Genomic DNA, 18,496 nt, shown 5'->3' on the forward strand with positions numbered 1-18,496 from the left:
TCAAACCGTACCACTGCCTCCTCTCCTCTCCTCCTCTCCTCTCCTCTCCTCTCCCCTCCTCTCCTCTCCTCTTCTCGCCTCTCCTCGCCTCTCCTCTCCTCTCCTCTCCCCTCCCCTCCTCTCCACCTCTGCACTGTGTTAGATTTTCTGTTATGACACTTTTTTTGCCTGAAGTTTAGATTACGACATGTTTTTGAAAAAAATGAAGTAGAACGGAAAAAAAGTCCTCCCTCCCTGAGCGCTAGGCGTGCCTGTGGGGACGAGACAAGCGTTATTAACAGGATGCTGGGGGTTCGAGCCGCCTTCGCGCCGGGCCGACTGGATGTGTGTGCTTTTTGTGGAGACGACGCAAATCCATAAAAGTGATGGTGTGTTTGGGTTACTCGGAGTCTGGGGTTTAAACAGTCGCGCGTGTCTCAGAGGTAGATCTGGATCTGCTCTGAGAAATACAGCTGCTCTTGTCCCCGGGACGTTCAAATAGATTAACTGGCCTCCAGCACTTTTTACACATTTATACACAGAGGCCTTACATTTATCTGTGTGTGTGTGTGTGTGTGTGTGTGTGTGTCTGTGTGTGTGTGTGTGTGTGTGTGTGTCTGTGTGTGTGTGTGTGTGTAGACAACTGAACTGGTCTGTGTCAGCTTGGAAAAAGTTCAAAAGTTTGCATTATTTAACCGAAATCTTTACAATGACGAAATTGCGCGAGGACGCCGTCAACCACCGGGAAGTGAATCCCGGTGGGAGGAAACGACATAATCTCTTGTTTTAGTCTTAGACGTGGAAAGCGGTGACATCATCCTGAGTGTGACATATGTTCTTCCTGTGCGACATTGATCCCCATTGTTGTTCAGAATGGCAGCGGTGAGTCACTCAAATGAATTGCTGCTGGGTTTCCTGGAATACCCTGAACGTGAGAGGTGGTAGGATTATTTTTGAACCGGTTCCCAAAATACTCAACGCAGAGTCCCCTTGATGTGCCGTAAGGCCATTGTCTGCTCCGTTGAGTACTTTGAAAACAAAATGCATCAAAATGTTCTCTGGAGAATTTGAGATCGTAATGTCGAAGGTAATTTAACGAATTCAAAGTCAAAAGAACTTTGAATTTCAACTTGACTTGAACTTCAACCAGAATTGTCTTTTTAGTATGTGTGCTTCTTTCAGTTTTATGTTACCAAATCAACTCTGCATGGTTTGCTTTTCAGCGCAAACCATGTCGTGCCGCTGCTAGCTGAGTTTCAGCTAACATTGTTAGTGTTACAGAAACACCCAAACTGGGGCGTTCCACTTTGTGCTGTATAGGGCAATTGAACTGTTGATTGCCTCGTCTGCGCATCCAGCCCTTATATAGTTTGTGAGTCTAATGTGTCGATGACTCACATAACAGGATTTGTGAGGAATCGTCTTGGTCGTCAGGGCTTTTTGTGCCGTGCTACGTTACATGGAGCGCAGCAGCTCCGTCGGCTTCTTCTTCTCTTCTTTTTTGCCCGAGGATTGAGGGTGGACAACCTCCACAAACCAGGTCCCTCCCCCACTTCGTTCCCCTATCCGCTCCCACTCCCCTATTAAACTCTGCTAAATTTCCAAAAGCAAGTCAGCAAGTTTCCCACTGCAATGCTCAGCTCTTCCGAGAGTCACTTTAAAAGCAGGCGACCTGCCTTCGCTGAGTCTTCAGGTGGTCCCGTGGGGCATGGTGGGGGAGAGACAGCTCCATCCTCCCCCTGGCATGCTCTCTCCCCCTTCTCCTCCCCTCCTTGCCTCAGCGGTGCGTGGGAATGTCAGGGAAGACGCTAACCAATGCGTCAAGAACCTGGAGCGAGATCAAAGCGGGCGGTGGCGACGAGAGACGAACCGTCCCGCCAAACGGCCCCCTGGTGGTGGTGGGTGGAATGGAATGGGATTCATCTGTGTTGGTGGTACGGGGGGCAGGAAGCGGTGGGGAGATGGGGGGTGAAGAAGACGGGAGAGATTTGAATGTTATGCAACAAGGCTGGCTGTCGCATTAATGCTCAAAACTAAGAAACTCCTGCTAAAGTGCCGCCGCTAGCCTCGCGCTGAACCCCCGACCAGCTGCCAGGAAGAGTTGGTGCCTGTGTGGGAACAAAGGCTGGATTCAGCCGAGGTCTGCGGCGGTATTATGGGATGCGCCGCTCACTTCTTTCTTTCCAAGTCTCCTGAAAGTCGTCTATTAGCCCCGTCAACCGACTCGTCAGATCTTTAGGAAATCCATCTGCTACTTCACCCAGCATTGAAGATCGAAGTGACTGATTCTGCCTACCGACTCTTTTGTGATGTCATCCAGGGTTGGCTACGTCTGTCTCCAACCAAACATGTGGAAGGTCTAACATCTTCTCTTCTGAGAAGAAGCTAAAACTGGTTTTGCAGAAGGCTAAATGTGCTATGACTATTTTTTGGAGATCTACGGGAGATTTTCCTGATAGCTATTAAAGTGAGCCAAGACAAAGGGCTGAAAAGGGGAAAACGCAGTTGTAACGACTCAAGGCTTTGTTTTGTTCGCCTTCGGCTGCAGTATTTTTTTGTTTAGTTGAATTTTTTAATTAGTCGTATTTCTTCAGAGGTCCTTGTTCCTATTCAGGTCTTTTTTTCCCTGTCTCTCTTTGGCTCACGTGGCGTCGAGTCCTACCTCACCTGAGTTGTTTTCAGACGGAGGCTCGGAAAACAACTTGCTTTTCAAGATTTTCAAGGGTGTCCTTGAAAACAGAAGCAGGAGATGAGAGTCTCCGGAGCCTCAGCGACCTCCGACTTTGCTTCCAAATAAAGTCTGCAACCCCCCCACCCCCCAAAACTTTTAAACATTGCGTCTTTGTCGCTCTCGTCAGATTCCCCGGGAAGCAGACATCTTTCACTTTTGTGTAACAGTCGCATGAGGAACAAGGATCCGCACGCAGACATACAATGTAGACAATAACTGCAACATTCATGGGAGAAAAAGTCGTCTAACAATTTTGCAAGAAGAGAAAACAGAACAAAAAAAAACAAACACACAACACAGTGGAAAAAACCAAGTCAAAATGGAAGGCAGAGAGTAACAGAAGTAACAATCTAAAGCGTAACAGGCAACACTGTCCACCTTTCGACACTCAACACCTTTGAGTTGAGCCAACAGTGACGGCTAGGAAGCCAAGAAAACTGGTGTCATTCATCAAAGAGTCAGAGATGGAAATCGTACCGTTGCGGCTCCGTGGAGCCGAGTGTTTCGTCTCCTGTTGTTCCCGTCGGCCAATCGATGCTCTTTGATTTGTGGCGGGGGTTGTTTGTTTATTTTTGCGTGACTGCCTCTTATCGGCATTCTGAGGCAGATCAGCTCTGGGGGAAGAAAGCAGGAGTCGAGCTTCTTTTATGGGAATAGATATCAAAATGCCCCATAGTGGCTGGCTGCAGAATTGCGCCATGTTTGCATTTTAGCTGTAGTTGACGTTTTATTTAATTATTTATCCGCTCCAGAGTCATTTATCAACATTTTATCATGAACCCGAAATTGTCATGAGTGAAATTGCAGTTTGTCACTGAAGGTATGAAAACTATGTATGTATCAATAAAAGTGTAAAATAACTCAAACAGAGCGATACGGTGGCGCAGTGGTCAGCGCTGCCGCCTCACAGCAAGAAGGTTGTGGGTTCGATTCCGGGCCTGGGACCTTTCTGTGTGGAGTTTGCATGTTCTCCCTGTGTCTGCGTGGGTTCTCTCCGGGTTCTCCGGCTTCCTCCCACACTCCAAAAACATGCATGTGAGGTCAATTGAACACTCTAAACTGTCCGTAGGTGTGCATGTGAGTGTGAATGGTTGTCTGTGTCTATGTGGCCCTGCGATGAACTGGCGACTTGTCCAGGGTGTCCCCTGCCTTCGCCCTATGACAGCTGGGATAGGCTCCAGCAGACCCCCGTGACCCTGAGCTCGGGACTAAGCGGGTATGGAAAATGAATGAATGAATGAATAACTAAAAAAAAAGAAGCATATATTTAGAGTTATTTAACATATTTTTCTTTGCTGCATAATTACAAATATCTTGCTCATATATTTGAAGTCTATCTGCAGTGTAGAAAGTTGAAAGGTAAAAAAAAGAAAATTGTATGAGAAGGCGTGTCCAAACTTATGACTAGTAGTGTATGTCAGTTGGATGGTGTGCAACGTTTGGCATCATCCGATAGAAACGTTGCTGAGCTAGAACATTGCGGACGATGCAACACACTCGCTTGTCTCAACATCAGTCTTGATCGTTAGCAAAGCGTTTCATTTCCGTCCGGTCTGTCTCGTTTAAAAACATATGCCCGTGTTTTCCGCTTCATTTCACGCCGACGGATCCCTTGAAATGTCAGCCGTGTTTCGTCTTAATAGCCTCCCTCCCACTCAGCCAAACGCCCCGACGAGGTGATTTATTATCCCCAAGCCCCCCCCCCCTCCCCTACCACCGCACCGGCTCCCCCGCCGCGACTGTGGCACAGGCTGCCCGAAAATTACGCGGCGCAAGCTGTGCGTTATGCAAACGAAACGGTCGGAACGAGCGGCTGCCGCGTTCGTAATTGCAGAGCCGCAGAAAAACTCCATTTCTAATTTTCTCGGCTGTCGGCATCTTGAAATTAAACGGGAGTTTTTTTCGCCGTTTGCCACTAGAAGATACGTCAAAATGAAGGCAAAAACACTTTGAAATTTTTGACAATTATGCAGGTTTGTCAGGTTGGCAGTCTCCTCCGCTGAGGGTTGTGGGTATTTTTTTGCGATCGTAAAAAAAACGGGTGATACGGGAAATTCGAGAGAATTTAAGTATTTCTGCAAACTAAGAGCTTTAAAGTCGAGTTGGAGCCGCTCCACATTCTCTCGTATTGGGAGTTTTTTTCTTTCTTTTTTTTAGAGAGCGACGTGCCATCAAACATCTTTCAAACGCGGTAGGCCGCTAGCAGGAAGTTGAGTCTCCTCTTCTTCCTCCTCCACCTCCTCCTGTCTTCCTCCCAGCTGGGACTTGGAAAGCGGCAAAGTTCAAAGAGGCTGGAAAAACAAGAGGAAGCGGCGGGAAGAGGAGAAGTCGTGGAGGAGGACGGGAGTATTATGGGAAGCGGAGAAGTGGGGAGAGCGCTTCCCCTGGAAGAAACAAGAAAATGAAGACGAAAAAAAAAAAACCTCCAGCAGTCGGAGGGAGTTGTGAGATCTGAGAGGAGACGAACTCCTTCACCCACCCAGCAGATGAGCATCCATGGAAAAATAACGTAAATGCAGGAAAAGGCAGCGTTCTGAAACCGGCTTTGCTAAATTGTACGACTTTGTGGGCAAGTCGCCGTTCGTCACTAGGCGTGACGCTAACGCTCTGTGTGACGCTAACGCTAACATTCTCACCACGTCGAATCAGATCCCGCGCCCATCATCTGGCAACTAAGGGTTAACGCAGAAAGACGCCTTTTTGGGAAAAGAGCTGATGTTGCAATACCTCAAATGGCCATCGGGAGGCTAGTTAGACTAATTACACAGCTTTCCTGGGTGGTGGAGCTGCTCGGCTGGTTGCCTCTGCGGGGTTTTTAGCTGCTGCACAATCGTCAAGAACGAATTAGCATACAAAGAATCGCTTTGGATCATTTGTGCGTTTTTGCCTCTTTCGGGAAGAAAAGGCCTCGCCCCCTGATCCGCCTTATCGTCTTTGACACCAACAATTAGCGCTCTGCGGCGTAATCGCCATCCGTCTCGCCTCCTTTCTTCCTGATTGCGAGGCGATTAAAACCGTAAAAAAAAAATGCAGCAAAGCGACGAAAACAGATATCGACCGGGAAAGCAGAGATGGAGGGGGCAGGCGGGGTAGTGGAGGCGGAATTGAGGCCTGATCCGGGAGATTAGCCGAGGAAAAGCACCTGAATCGATCCCGCTTCTGTGTGTGTGTCTTATTTGTTTTTGTGTGTATTTGTGCGTCCACGAAAACCTGCAACAGCTTGAGTCCCTCCCAAACCGACAGGTTGATGGCACGGATGATTTTTTTGTTTTGTTTTGTTTTTTTGTATCCGGTCAGTGAGGTCATGTGACGACGCTCCCAGCGGATCGATGCTAAAAAGCCGAGCTACACGTCGCCCTTTGATCCATTATTAATAACGCAGAGGTGCTGCTTTTTTAGTCTGTTTGGAGTGTGTGCGTGTGTGTGTGTGTGTGTGTGTGTGTGTGTGTGTGTGTGTGTGTGTGTGTGTGTGTGTGTGTGTGTGTGCGTGGGTGAGAGAGAGAGAGAGTGTGTGAGGCAAAGATTCCTCAGATATTTTTGTGCACACAGCACACTGTATTTGTGGCAGCAGCAGCTGGAGGATTTTTTCAGCATTTTTCTTTTTTTTTCCCTCTCTTGGAAGATCTCCTGGAAATCTTTTTTTTTTTTAAAGTTTTTCAAAACTGTCGTCATCACTTTGGCCTCATTGTTTTGCTTCGTCTCACGACCGTTAAATTTTGAGGATCACTTGAACACACACACACACACACGCGCACACACACACAGAGTCTTTTGTTAGCTCGCCAAACGCAAGCTGGTTTTATCAGGTAAACAGGAAACAGTTTAAACTTGTTGTTCTTCTTGTTTCTTTTGTTTGTTTTTTTTTACCAATAAATATCGACAGCAACAAAGCTAGACTAATCTAATCTCATCTGTGTGCCGACAACGATGCCAAAACTGTGGTTTCGGTCACGCTCCAAAACGCTTCACGGAGGCAAATTTACGAGCAATTTGTTACACAGCGGCTGTTAAAGGTCAGCTGGAGGCGGCAGTTTCTCATTTTCCAGCACGTGACTGGCGGTGCCAGAGGTCTTTTAATGATTCCCGCCACCGTTTATCAGCCGCAGTGTCGGCAACACAACAAGAGTGAACCCCCCCACCCCCCCACCCCCACCTAAACGTCTGGGTTTTTTTGTCTTTCAGACCAAAAAGGAAAAGGTAGAAATTGAGAAGAAAAACGCACCTGAACCTCGTCGTTGCTGCTCGTCTATGAAGGATGAAGAAATGCAGCGGAATGGAACGCAGCCAAGAGACAACGCCACTCCTCCCCCTGGAGCGCAAAGTAGCCATGCAATTCTTTGAAATTATTATTTTTTTTTTCATATTGTGACAAGGTTCCACCGTCAGAGCTCAATTTCGAGAGTCTTTGCTTTAAATTGCAGCTATTTCAGCAGCAGCCACTAAAAAGCCAAACATGATGATTTCGGCCAGCAAAAATGAGCTGACACAGTATTTCAGGATCCCCGTCAAACGGAAAAGTCATGTAAAATTAAACTGCTCCCGTCCACCACCCCCCCCCCCCAAAAAAAAAAAAATCCCACCCCATTCCCTCCTCTGCTGAAATATATTTAGCCTATGAGAGTAAAGATGCTGAATAATTCCACAGCTGGAGGACCTGGAGGAGATTGGGTTCATTTGGATGGAGGAGACGTTGACAGTTTTATTTTAAGTTTTGGTGAGCCACCTCATAGGAGGGAAAAATACATCACGGTACATGAAGAAAACATGCTTTAATGTCCATTGAAAATGAACCAAAGCGTTACAAGAAGATATCTGTCTATGAAGCCCCACGGCGTTTCGCTCTTTATTCAAATGACTCATTGAAATGGGAATTGTTAAAAAAAAATTGAAAATTGCTGAACAAATGGATGAAATGCAGTTATTTTTTGACTTACTTCCTATTGATATAATTTCTTCAATTACGGCAGGCCAGATTAAAAAGCTAGTTTGCCCATGCCATCTATTTTCGGCTATTTCTATCTATGTCTCGTGTAAAACCTCGCGTCATTTGCTATTTCTCGCTTTCCTCGCAAAACGTTAAAAAAGTTGCCACATCCGTCGCCGCTAAAAAAAAACAAAAAAACACCACCCAATCACATGACCCAAAGAAATGAACGACTGCTTGGTTCCCCCAGACGTCGAGGGGTGGAGGGAAAGTCCGGCCTCGGAAAACGTAGCGGAGCGACAACAGCGTGGCCTCCACCTCGCTGGGACTCTGAGCCATCCATGACCCTCGCTGAGATGTAATTGCTTCTGGCTGCTGAAGCACCCCAGAGGGGCAGTTTGGGGGGGGGGCGGAGAAAAAAGCTGGCGGCGCTTCAGGATTCCAACACTGGGAGGTACTCAGGAGCTAAAAGGCCCTTTTTTTTACCCTGAATATCACCTCAACGTGTCGCGGACGACGCACTGACGTCTGAGTGCCGCTAGTGTCTCTTGTGGGGGGCGCGAGAGCGTCACACGCTCCCGTATCAAACCCGGGGCTTTTGCCACTACATTACATTTTCAAGCCTAGTAATCCACCGTGATCACATGGGCGAGAAGCTACTCGGCCCTCGCGGCAGTGCCATTAAAACTCTGAAAGCCACTTTAGCATCACATAAGACAAAGAAGAAAAGCAGAGCCTTATATGTGCATATATGTGTGTGTGTGTGTGTGTGTGTGTGTGTGTGTGTGTGTGTGTGTGTGTGCCCCTCTAAGTGCCTAGTGTTATATCTGTTTTTATCACTTTGTGATTGCACTTTTGATGGTTCTCAAAAGTAAAACCAAAGAAAGAATCTTTGGTCTTTTAACTTGTAGAGTATAATAATAATAAACAGATTCCACTCAATGGGGAAGTAGAGAGATGTCAATCTGGTAAGTGGTGGTAAGGAATGAGTTATGTGAGTTAGGCAAATGAACTGCTTTATGAATTCAAATGCACTTCATATGACCTGTCAACTTTTGGATTCAATGTAATTTTGGCCATATTGATGAACATCAAACTAACTCAACCTGGACCATAACCTTTAGTGATGTCGTTGACAAAAAGTTGACTAAAATCTATTTGAGTTTTACTCGACTAAAACTACCAAGGATACAAAATGACTAAAATGTGACTTAAAGTGAAGAAGCATTTTGTCCGAAAGACTAAGACTATGACTAAATCTAAAATGCCTGCCAAAAACAACACTGCCCCCATCCCACCCTGACCTCAACCCTATTGAGAAGCTCTGGGAGGCTATTCTGACATCCTGCAAAGAGATTCAAGCAGAAACTCTGCACAAACAAAACACACAACTTCAATGGCTGCAAGAATTGTGAGGCTCCTATCAAATAAGCGGTCCTATGTTAAAATGTAACTTGACCTGTTAAGAGGTTTTGATTGAAATCGCTTTTGATTTTCAGTAAATATGATCTGCTATTGCTTCTACTTTAACAAATTACCATTTTCAGTTCTTTACAACATGGCTTGAAACTCTGTTGTGCATGATCATTTGGAACAGTGCATTTTAAGGCATTTTAAATTTTTCTTTTTGGAAAAAAGAATTATTGTACTCTAAAGGTTGATGACTTGAATATGATGATGACTTCACTTAGATTGACTATTTAGGAAAATCAGAGAAAAATATCATTTGCATAATAATTTGGAACACAGTGTATACTTGCTTGTCATATTGTGGTATAAAGCTTTTTAAATCTGCCAAACTTACAAATAATAATACAAATAATATACATTTTCCTTATGTAATACATACATTCAGTTCACACAAAATACAACAACACACTATACAACTTTAAATAAAACCAGAAGAACGTTTTTTTTCATCATGCAAAATGCACGAAAGCTTGAACCACAACACACGTTTGTGCAAAACAGTGTTTTGAAAAAAAAAAACCCCGCAAATTACATTCCTACATTCCTCAGAACACACACACACACACACACACACACACACACACACACACACACACACACCAGAAATACCTGTAAAACATTAAATTAAATTACATTACATTACTGAAAATGAAATCTAAAACATAAGTGCACACTGAAGCACTCTGTCTGGCCAGAAAGGAGAGCGTCTCACTGCGGGTGCAACTCAACAACTCCAAAAACAAAATACAACAAATACAAAACAAGATAAAAATATAAATAGCCACAGCTGTGCCTCAAATGAAACACAGTTGAACTTAAAACAAAGCATTTATTGACACAGTTACACACACACACACACACACACACACACACACGTATTAAAAAAGCCTGTTTTCTGTGTGACAGTGTGATGCTGGACTGAGGCTGTATGTCGTTCACTTCTCTCCTGGGTTCCCAATTTTTCCAACAGTAGATTCTTCTCCCCTCCTGTGTTCCGTCCTCAATCTTGGGCTCCTCATCTTGGAGATGACTGATAGGCGGCAGAGTCGCAAAGCTGCGCGCAGCTGATAAGAGCTGGTCGGCAGCGGCGGCGTTGAGTAGCCGCTAATCTCAGCCGCACAGTTTGATTTTGATTCAGAGAGTTTTCGGGCGGGAAATGGGAAAATGTGTGCGTGTGTGTGTGTGTGTGTGTGTGCGCGCCCACTTTGGGTTAAAAATAAAAACAAACTTTCAGCTCGCTGGAGGTCATGAAAGTTCAGACCCCAATCGACCTCAATCGGCGCTGAGTCATCCGTCAGTGCTTCTTTCATTTCTTTACTTTCCTGCAGTATTACTGAATAACGGAGGAGAACGTCTGCAGAGACTGTAAACAAAGCCCAGACGACACCTGATTGGTCGGCGGTCTGACCTTGACAGGAAGGTCGATCGGCTTTGCAGACAATTATGCTAATGATGACGCTTCACCCCGCCCACTGCTCCATCACTCCCCCAAGGACTCCGCCCCTCCTCCCCCTTCCCTCCCTTCTCCTCCTCCTCCTTCTCATCCTCTTGCTCCTCATCCTCTTTCCCCTCCTCTTCCTTGTCCTCTTCCTCCTCCTACTTCTACTTCTTTTCCTCCTTCTCCTCCTAACTCCCCATTTGCATCTTCCTTCTCCTCTTCCTCCTCCTTCTTCTCCTCCTCCTCCCCCTTCACATTTTTGTTCTCCTCCTCCTGCTCTTCTCCTTCCCCTCCCCCACCTCCTCTAACCCCTCCTCCTCCCAGAGTCCCATCTATCTGCCATCAACCACCTCAGTTCTCCAATAATGCGCTTTACGCGTTTGACAATGACAAACTGAGTGGGGAGGCGTTTAGATCGCAAACCAAACATTTTCTCCCTCAGTCCTTCTTCTTCTTCTTCTTCTTCTGTCCGCCGGGGTTAACTCCCCCCTTACGCCCACCCTCCCTCTATTCCCCCCCACCCCGTTGGAGAGGCTCTCCGCCGAGCTAATGCATCTGAGTGCATTACGGCCCATTAACGGAGCGCCGCTGCCGGGACATAATGGTGATTTAATAGCCCGCCGCTGGAGGAGAGGAGGAGGTGGGGGAGGGATGGTGGGGGAGGTAGAGAACATGGAGAAGGAGGAGAGGGGAGGAGGAGGAGGAGGAAGAGGAGAGGATGAGGAGGAGGTGGAGGAGGGATGGTGGGGGAGGTAGAGAACATGGAGAAGGAGGAGAGGGGAGGAGGAGGAGGAGGAGGAAGAGGAGAGGATGAGGAGTAGGTGATTAAGGAGGTGATCAGACCAACGAGTGGCGGCGTGGAGGTGATCCTGGGCGACTTGTAATTTATGCAGGGGAGTGGAGGATGGGGCGGGGCGGGGGGGTGGCTGGGAATGTTTTGGCTAATCTCATCAAAGCGTGCGCGCGCTCCTTTATCCCAACGCGTCCCGCCGAGCTTCACGCATTTAATAATCCCTTCGCTTTCTGCGACATCTGCTGAAGGAGAGGGAGTTGGGTCGGAAAAGGCCGAACTTTAGAAGCAATTGAACGAAGCGCAGTTGTCGCCATCGCCCAATCACGTCCTTGTTTGGACGAAAACAGCCGCTAGCGTAAGCTAAATTTCTCGGCCTTTGTGATGTCACACCTAGAAGGAAGCCGATTGGTTCTGGAATCCAACAACACTGTTTTGTTTTGTTTTTTTTACATTTTTGAGGAAACTAGAAGATTGACGTTTTCCAGACCTGATTTGTGCCTCAGAGGGTGAGCTGCCTTTGTTCAGCGTGCTAGTTTCTGCAGCAGTCCAATGCAACGCAATGCAATGCAATACAGCACACACACACACACACACAGAGACTCACACACACGTTGCTGGACGGAGGGGGGAGGGGCCGAGGGAGCTGCCCTGCAGCCGGATTGATGCAAATCAGGGCAGGTGCTCTGCTTTTTTTCTTTCTTTCTCTTTGTTTCTTTGGTTGCCGGGTGAAGTAAACACACTTGCCGGGAGGGCGGACCCCCCCCCCCCCCCCCCCCCCCCCCCCCCACACACACACACACACACACACACACAAACCCCTCCCCCGCTCCCCTCCTCATCCCAAACGAGTGCGCAGATAAACAAGAGGTGGCGGTGTAGGTATAGAATCTGTACGGGTCTGCGATTTCCAGCGATTTCAATGATGTTGTTGCACACTGTCATTGGCTTAGCGGTGTCTGTAAGGCTACGAGATCTGTGCGGGGGTCCGGCGACTGCTGACGACGACGCATACAGTATGGCAACTCCAGTAGGACAAACTACATCGGGGTCGAACGAACAAACGAACGAACGAACGATAGATAGATATTGTCTGTTTGTGCTATATAATATATATATATATATATATATATATATATATATATATATATATATATATATATATATATATATATATATATACATATACATATGTATATACATAATATGATTATATCTATCTATCTATCTATCTGTCTGATCAACTGTGATCTAGTTTGTCCTAACTAGTTGCCATAAGACCCCGTACAAATTCCGTAGCCACGGACAGATTCTGTACCAACAGCGGCGAAAGCTCTTACCCCGAAGAGACTGGATTGGCTGGAACAGGAAACTGTTAACTGCCGGGGTTAATGAGGTCAGCGCCCGGTGGGGGGGGGGGGGGGGGGGGGGGGGCAAGCGAACCGTTCAACGGACCAAATCAATAAACACAACTTTGCCCAGACAGAGGGAGGGAAGGAAGGCCGGCTGACCTGTGACGGGCGACACACACACACACACACACACACACACAGACAGTCACACAGTCACGCTAATCAAGCCACAACGACTCGGTGGCTCGTTGAGTCGAGTGAGTCTTGTTGGTGGGGGGGGGGGTCTTTACGTGCGAGGTCAAAGGTTAAAAAAAAAGTGAAAAGCTAAATTGAATCGGCTCCACGTCAGCGTCTCAGAGCCGAGAAGTGACGGAGTCGTGCAGGGTCGCTGAGGACGCAGAGAAAAAGGGAAGTGGATGCAACATCGAACAACGTGAACTGAGTCGGATCTTCTTCTCGGTTCCGCCGAGTCACTTTCATTTCGCCGCGTCCCCGTCGTTCCCACAGTCGCAGCCAAGCTGGAGGAGAGGGAGGTGTGTGTGTGTGTGTGTGTGTGTGTGGGGGGGGGGTGAGAGGAGGAGGGGGTGGAGGGGGTGGAGGGCGGCGAGCCAAGGTGAGCTTCATTTTCCCCGGGAATGAGGGGGAAAGAAAGAAGAAGGGAGGAGAAGGAGAAGAAGGAGAAGTCGTGAAAATGAAAAACAACAACAGTGATTCAGTTCTCTGTGAGCTCAAGCTGAAAAATCTCAAGTGTTGCAATCTGTTGCTCCCCCTTCATGCCCCCCACTCAGCCCTTTTCAACTCACACACATTTTTCCATCCCACTCGACCCCCCCGCCACCCCCATCCCTCCCCCCCACCGCCATGTTACACCGAGCTGTTCACACTGAACCAAAAAAATACTCATCATGAAGCCCACTGAGCGGCTGCTGCTGCTGCTCCTTGGGAACGTGCAGAAGCACCCCCCCCAATCCGGAAAATCGCCCATTGTTTTGGTCTCTATCTTACAGCTGTGCATGACTGATTGTGTGAGGCAGGAGAAGGAGGAGGTGGGGGGCGGGGGGGTTAATGATGATGATGCACAGCAACGTTCAAAGCCAGGGAGGTTTTCTTTGTCATCATTTTGAAGAAGAAGAAGAAGAAGAAGAAGAAGAAGAAGAAGAAGAAGAAGAAGAAGAAGAAGAAGCAGCAGCTGGGAATATGGGTTCATATTAAGACCGTTTATCAGAGTGACTCGCATCAACGTCACTATCTGTCGTTTGGCCTGACAGATGCGACAATACAACTCAACCTTTTCACACGTGGGCAGACAGGGGACGCTCTCTTATCACACTCCACCCACCCACCACCACCATCTTATAAATGTCACCACAGTGTGTGTGTGTGTGTGTGTGTGTGTAGTGTGATTGTCAGAGGGTGTGGAGGCAGGCCTGCGCGACGCAGCGGCGACACTGTGCAGCAACGCTAGCGGTGGCCTGTGCTCTCTTGGAAGCTGGCTCGTGCTATCCTAGCTTGACAGTGCTCGCAGCGACTCAGTATGAGACCAGCAAAAAAAAAAAATTCCATGTCTTCAACGGCCACCTACAAAATCATTGATACAAGCGTAGTAGGGCTGCAGTGATTAGTCAACATAATCAATTATGCTTGACAAAGGTCTATGACCGAAATGTCGCAATAAAAAGTTTGCAAGTTAGCCACGTGTGCGGGATTTCTTTATTTTGTCAGTTCGGACTTTATTGTCTCCTCCGACGCACCGTCAATAGATGTGAGAGGAGTTTTGCCTGAATGATAAAATCACACTGCGGCCGCTAAATGCTCATTTGCACCCGCAGTGCAGTACTGAGCGCTGTAGGTGGCGGTGCCGCTTGTTGTTTACATCCTGCAAATAACAGCTAAAGAACGGCTTCTTCTCTGAAAAAGCTCGAAAACTCAGACCCCAAAGTTTCTGAAGTTTAGAAATATTTTGTAGAAAAGGAAGGAGCAAAAGACGTTAGGTGCAAACTCTGGGAAGCTCAGCTAGCATTCAACTACGGCGACACGCGAACACCTTCAACGCCGACACCCCGGAGTCGCTGCATCGCGGCGCACCGGAGAGAGGAGTTCACTAATAGCGTTGAGGATAGATATTTCGTAAATATTTTTAAAACGACATTCTTATTTGTTAATTAATCATCAGCCTATGACGCAACTACATAATCCTTTTTTTCACACGTCGGAAAATTATGGAACAAGCTAGCTTAGCAAGCGCTAGTTCACTGAGGTAAATGTGTACTTTACGGCAGTAATTAGTGAATCGCAGCCCCTGTCAATACTAGCATTAATACTGAATTGTAACACTCTTTCGCTTATCATTCATCACCTGTGTTATTTAGGGCACATTCATTCAATATTTTAATTGTAGGAAATCTGTTTCAGCTATTTAACTGTGATAAAAATTGCATGTAACCTTTAAATCGTGAATTAATATACCTATGATATTTTATGTTGAAAAATATAACAACTGTGTCACAGATATATTTTTTCTGCGTCATTATTTTGATTTTTCTTTTGAAAACGTACGCCCTCAGAGTACAACAGTATAACACAGGTGTGAAGATTCAAGCCAGTCAGGTTAAACACACGTCCAAAATAGGTGGTTAAAATAAAGAAGATAATACGTGACTAATCGACTTGAATTTAAAAAAAATAATCAATAGATTAGTTGACAACAGAAATAATGGTGAGTTGCAGCCCTGTTCTGTTCCGCACCGTGCATTGTCTGTAGCGCCTGAATGCTAAAAGCACCACCAGCTCACCATGCTACAGCGGAAGCAAGCAAGCAGCGTTTGCTGTTTCTTGTCATAGCATGTCATGCTAATCAACCGTTCCGGTGACGAGTGAGAAAGTCCCTGAGCCAAATTGCACGCGCGCACACACACACACACACACACACACACACACACAAAGAGAATTCTTCAATCTGTTTCCATTTAGCCGCTCTCTTCACGTGCACCGTGTGAGCCTCACTCGATTTGTCTCCTGCCGTCAGGGGCCGTAATCACTCATTACTGGGTCACGTGACCCCGCCAGGTCGCGGATGTTTGTCCGCTCTCAGACTCCGGAGCGGCTGAATAAAACATGAACGCGATGAGCGGCAGCGCCACTCTAAAGTGGGACATTGAGGGACGCCGTCCGTCCGTCTGATTTCCAGGCCGTCTCGGCTCAGCTCGGCCTCGCCCCTGGGGGTGGGGGGGGGGGCTGTCCTCCAATCTGCTTCCAGTCCGGGATTCCTGACTTATTACAGTATGTGGGTCAAGCTGAGGGTGGCGGCTAAATTAAGGTTCAGCAGCAAAGTTGGGTCACGAGCAATCAGAGTGCGTCAGCGCTTAAACGCTCCAGCGTGTGGCGCACTTTTGGAGCAGCTGCGCCGTGTTATCATCACGACTATTATTATTACCCCCCCGCCCGTTCTCCTTATTTCATCAACCTGGACCCCTCTGAGGGGTGGAGCTCCAGAAAAATGACAAAATAAAATGCATCCTCATAAACTGATTTACATTTTGATGAAGGTGCAATAAAAGACTTATTTATACAGTACATCAGTATGTAAATAGCGGTAAATAATCCAACTGTTCATATGATGTAAATATTTTTGTTTGTTTGTTTTTCTTTTTACTCTACAAATATTTTTATTTTTTTTATTGTCCTTTTAATGTCGTATTTCTTTATAATTAATATCAATTTCTATCTTTTTTGCACTGTACCGTTGCTGTAATTACGCAAATTTCCACCCTGTGGGATTAATAAAGGCATCTATTCTATTCTATTCTATTCGTCATTTGTTTTTACTTGTTCAGGAAAGTTTTTTTTTTTTTTTTTTTTTGCGCTATGGGGCCGTTTTCCTCCAGTTGTGGCGAGTTGTGTCGTGATTCCTTTTAAGGCTCGCCGCAGGCGGAAGAAAGGAGAGAGAGGAGAGAGCAAAGAAAGAGAAGAAGAGGAAAAAAAGAGCAACAATGGAGGCAAGAAATGGGGTTATTCCAGCTGAGGAGGCAGCAAAAGACGCAGGACCCTCGGACTGACTGGCCCACATATCTGGAGAAAGAGTCACATGACCCGGCACTGCAGGCCACTTCACCAGCTCATCGAGCTCATGTAGGAGGGAAACATCGTTTCTGCTTCTCTCTTTTCTTTTTCAAAGTTCCCATAAATGCGTAAGAGCGACTTGGCCGTTGTCTCCAGCGAAGGGGAAGCAGGTTTGGCAACCGCTTCACTGAGGTTTCCTGAGATCCGCATCCAAGCCCTGCGCCGCTGCTCTTCCCTCAGCCTCTGGTTGCTTTTCTTCCTTTTCTTAAATCTCAGGTCAGTTTCTGAGTCTTTACATTCCCAAATATAGAACGGCAAACTCAAACTTGTGCCAACCCCCCAAAACATTTCGCTGCAGGTGGGGGGGGGGGGGATCAAGTCGAGCCGGGCAGCGCTGGAAGCTTTTCATTCCAAATGTTGTTTGGAACGCGTCGGCAGAATGGAACACGAACAAAGAAAGAATGAAAAGATAAAACATGGGGGTTGATGTGAACGCGTGTAAAGACGCAATTTAATATGAAATGTGTGTGATGAGTTGGTTTCTCTCACGCGGTGGGAAGGTCCAATGTCAGAGGGGGTTGCAGTGCGTGAAGCCAAATCAATGAAAGATTCTGTTTGATTGATGAATTATGTTGCGTTCGGCCCTGCGATGAACTGGCCACTTGTCCAGGGTGTCACCCTGGGAGAGGCTCCAGCAGACCCCCCGACCCTGAGCTCGGGACGAAGCGGGTATGGAAAATGAATGAATGAATGAATGAATGTTGAGTTCATCATCTAAAAACCTGGACGTGAACAAAAGCGCCAACACAACCACTCTTCATGCGCTTGCGAAAGGCCTCACACGTCGCGTCTCCGTTGAAGAAAATGAACAGAATGAAGCTTTGCTGGGTTGTTGGGTCAGAAACTGAGCTTTACGGCACGTTGTGGGTAAATACGACCGCGAGTGTTGGAGCAACAACAAAAAGTATCTTGATTTAAGCTGCACGTTGTTTCGTTTTCTTCATTTTGTCTCAGCAGGAAGTCAAAGTAGCCTTGCGTGTTTGGACCCAGCTGTGCAATCAGGGGGCCGCTAAAATCCCAGGTGTGGCCTTTTTGTCCGGTCATGTGAAGCTGATGAACTAGGAGGAATAAAAAAAAAAAAATGACTCACATTTCTTTGAACATAAATCCTGCACAAGCAAAGATTGAACGGCTTAAGACGCTTCCTTCTTCTTCTTTTAATCTACTAGGCTGTTGTACTTTCGCAAGTAAAAACTTTCCCCTCCCCCGCTGCTTCCCAGCCCCGGTCTGGATAAACTCGCCCGTTGCGTTTCATTCCTCGAGCAGCCTCAATAGCTGGAATGAATCTACGAGCCTTTAAACGCAAATACTCTGTGGTGCTTGTACTTGCAGCTTTTAGCCAGATGGGAAAAAGTACAGAGTGAAATGTAATACACGCCGGTATGTGAGCGGCTAAATGTGAAAAGTGACGGAAAAGAAGGCCAAGCTTTTTTACATTCTGCAGCGGTTGGCTGCAGTTGCCTCAGCTCGGAGGAATGTGCGGTTAAAAAGGAAAGAAAAAAACAGGGGGATGCCATGGTGGAAAAAAACCAACACGTTTTCTTCTCCTCTTCCGAGTGAACGTCTTTCGTTCCGCGTTAAAACGGCCCGAACTGCGTGAGGAGGACGTCGGTTTCTCACAACCTCCGCGGTTTTGATCCAGCGTGTGATTGGAGGGGAAAGACGCAAACAAGTTAAGTTCGGCCAATCAAAG

The sequence above is a fragment of the Nelusetta ayraudi genome, unplaced genomic scaffold (genome assembly GCF_046127955.1).
Source record: "Nelusetta ayraudi isolate G7.1 ecotype Tasmania unplaced genomic scaffold, CSIRO-AGI_Nayr_v1 ptg000006l, whole genome shotgun sequence".
NCBI lineage: Eukaryota > Metazoa > Chordata > Actinopteri > Tetraodontiformes > Monacanthidae > Nelusetta > Nelusetta ayraudi.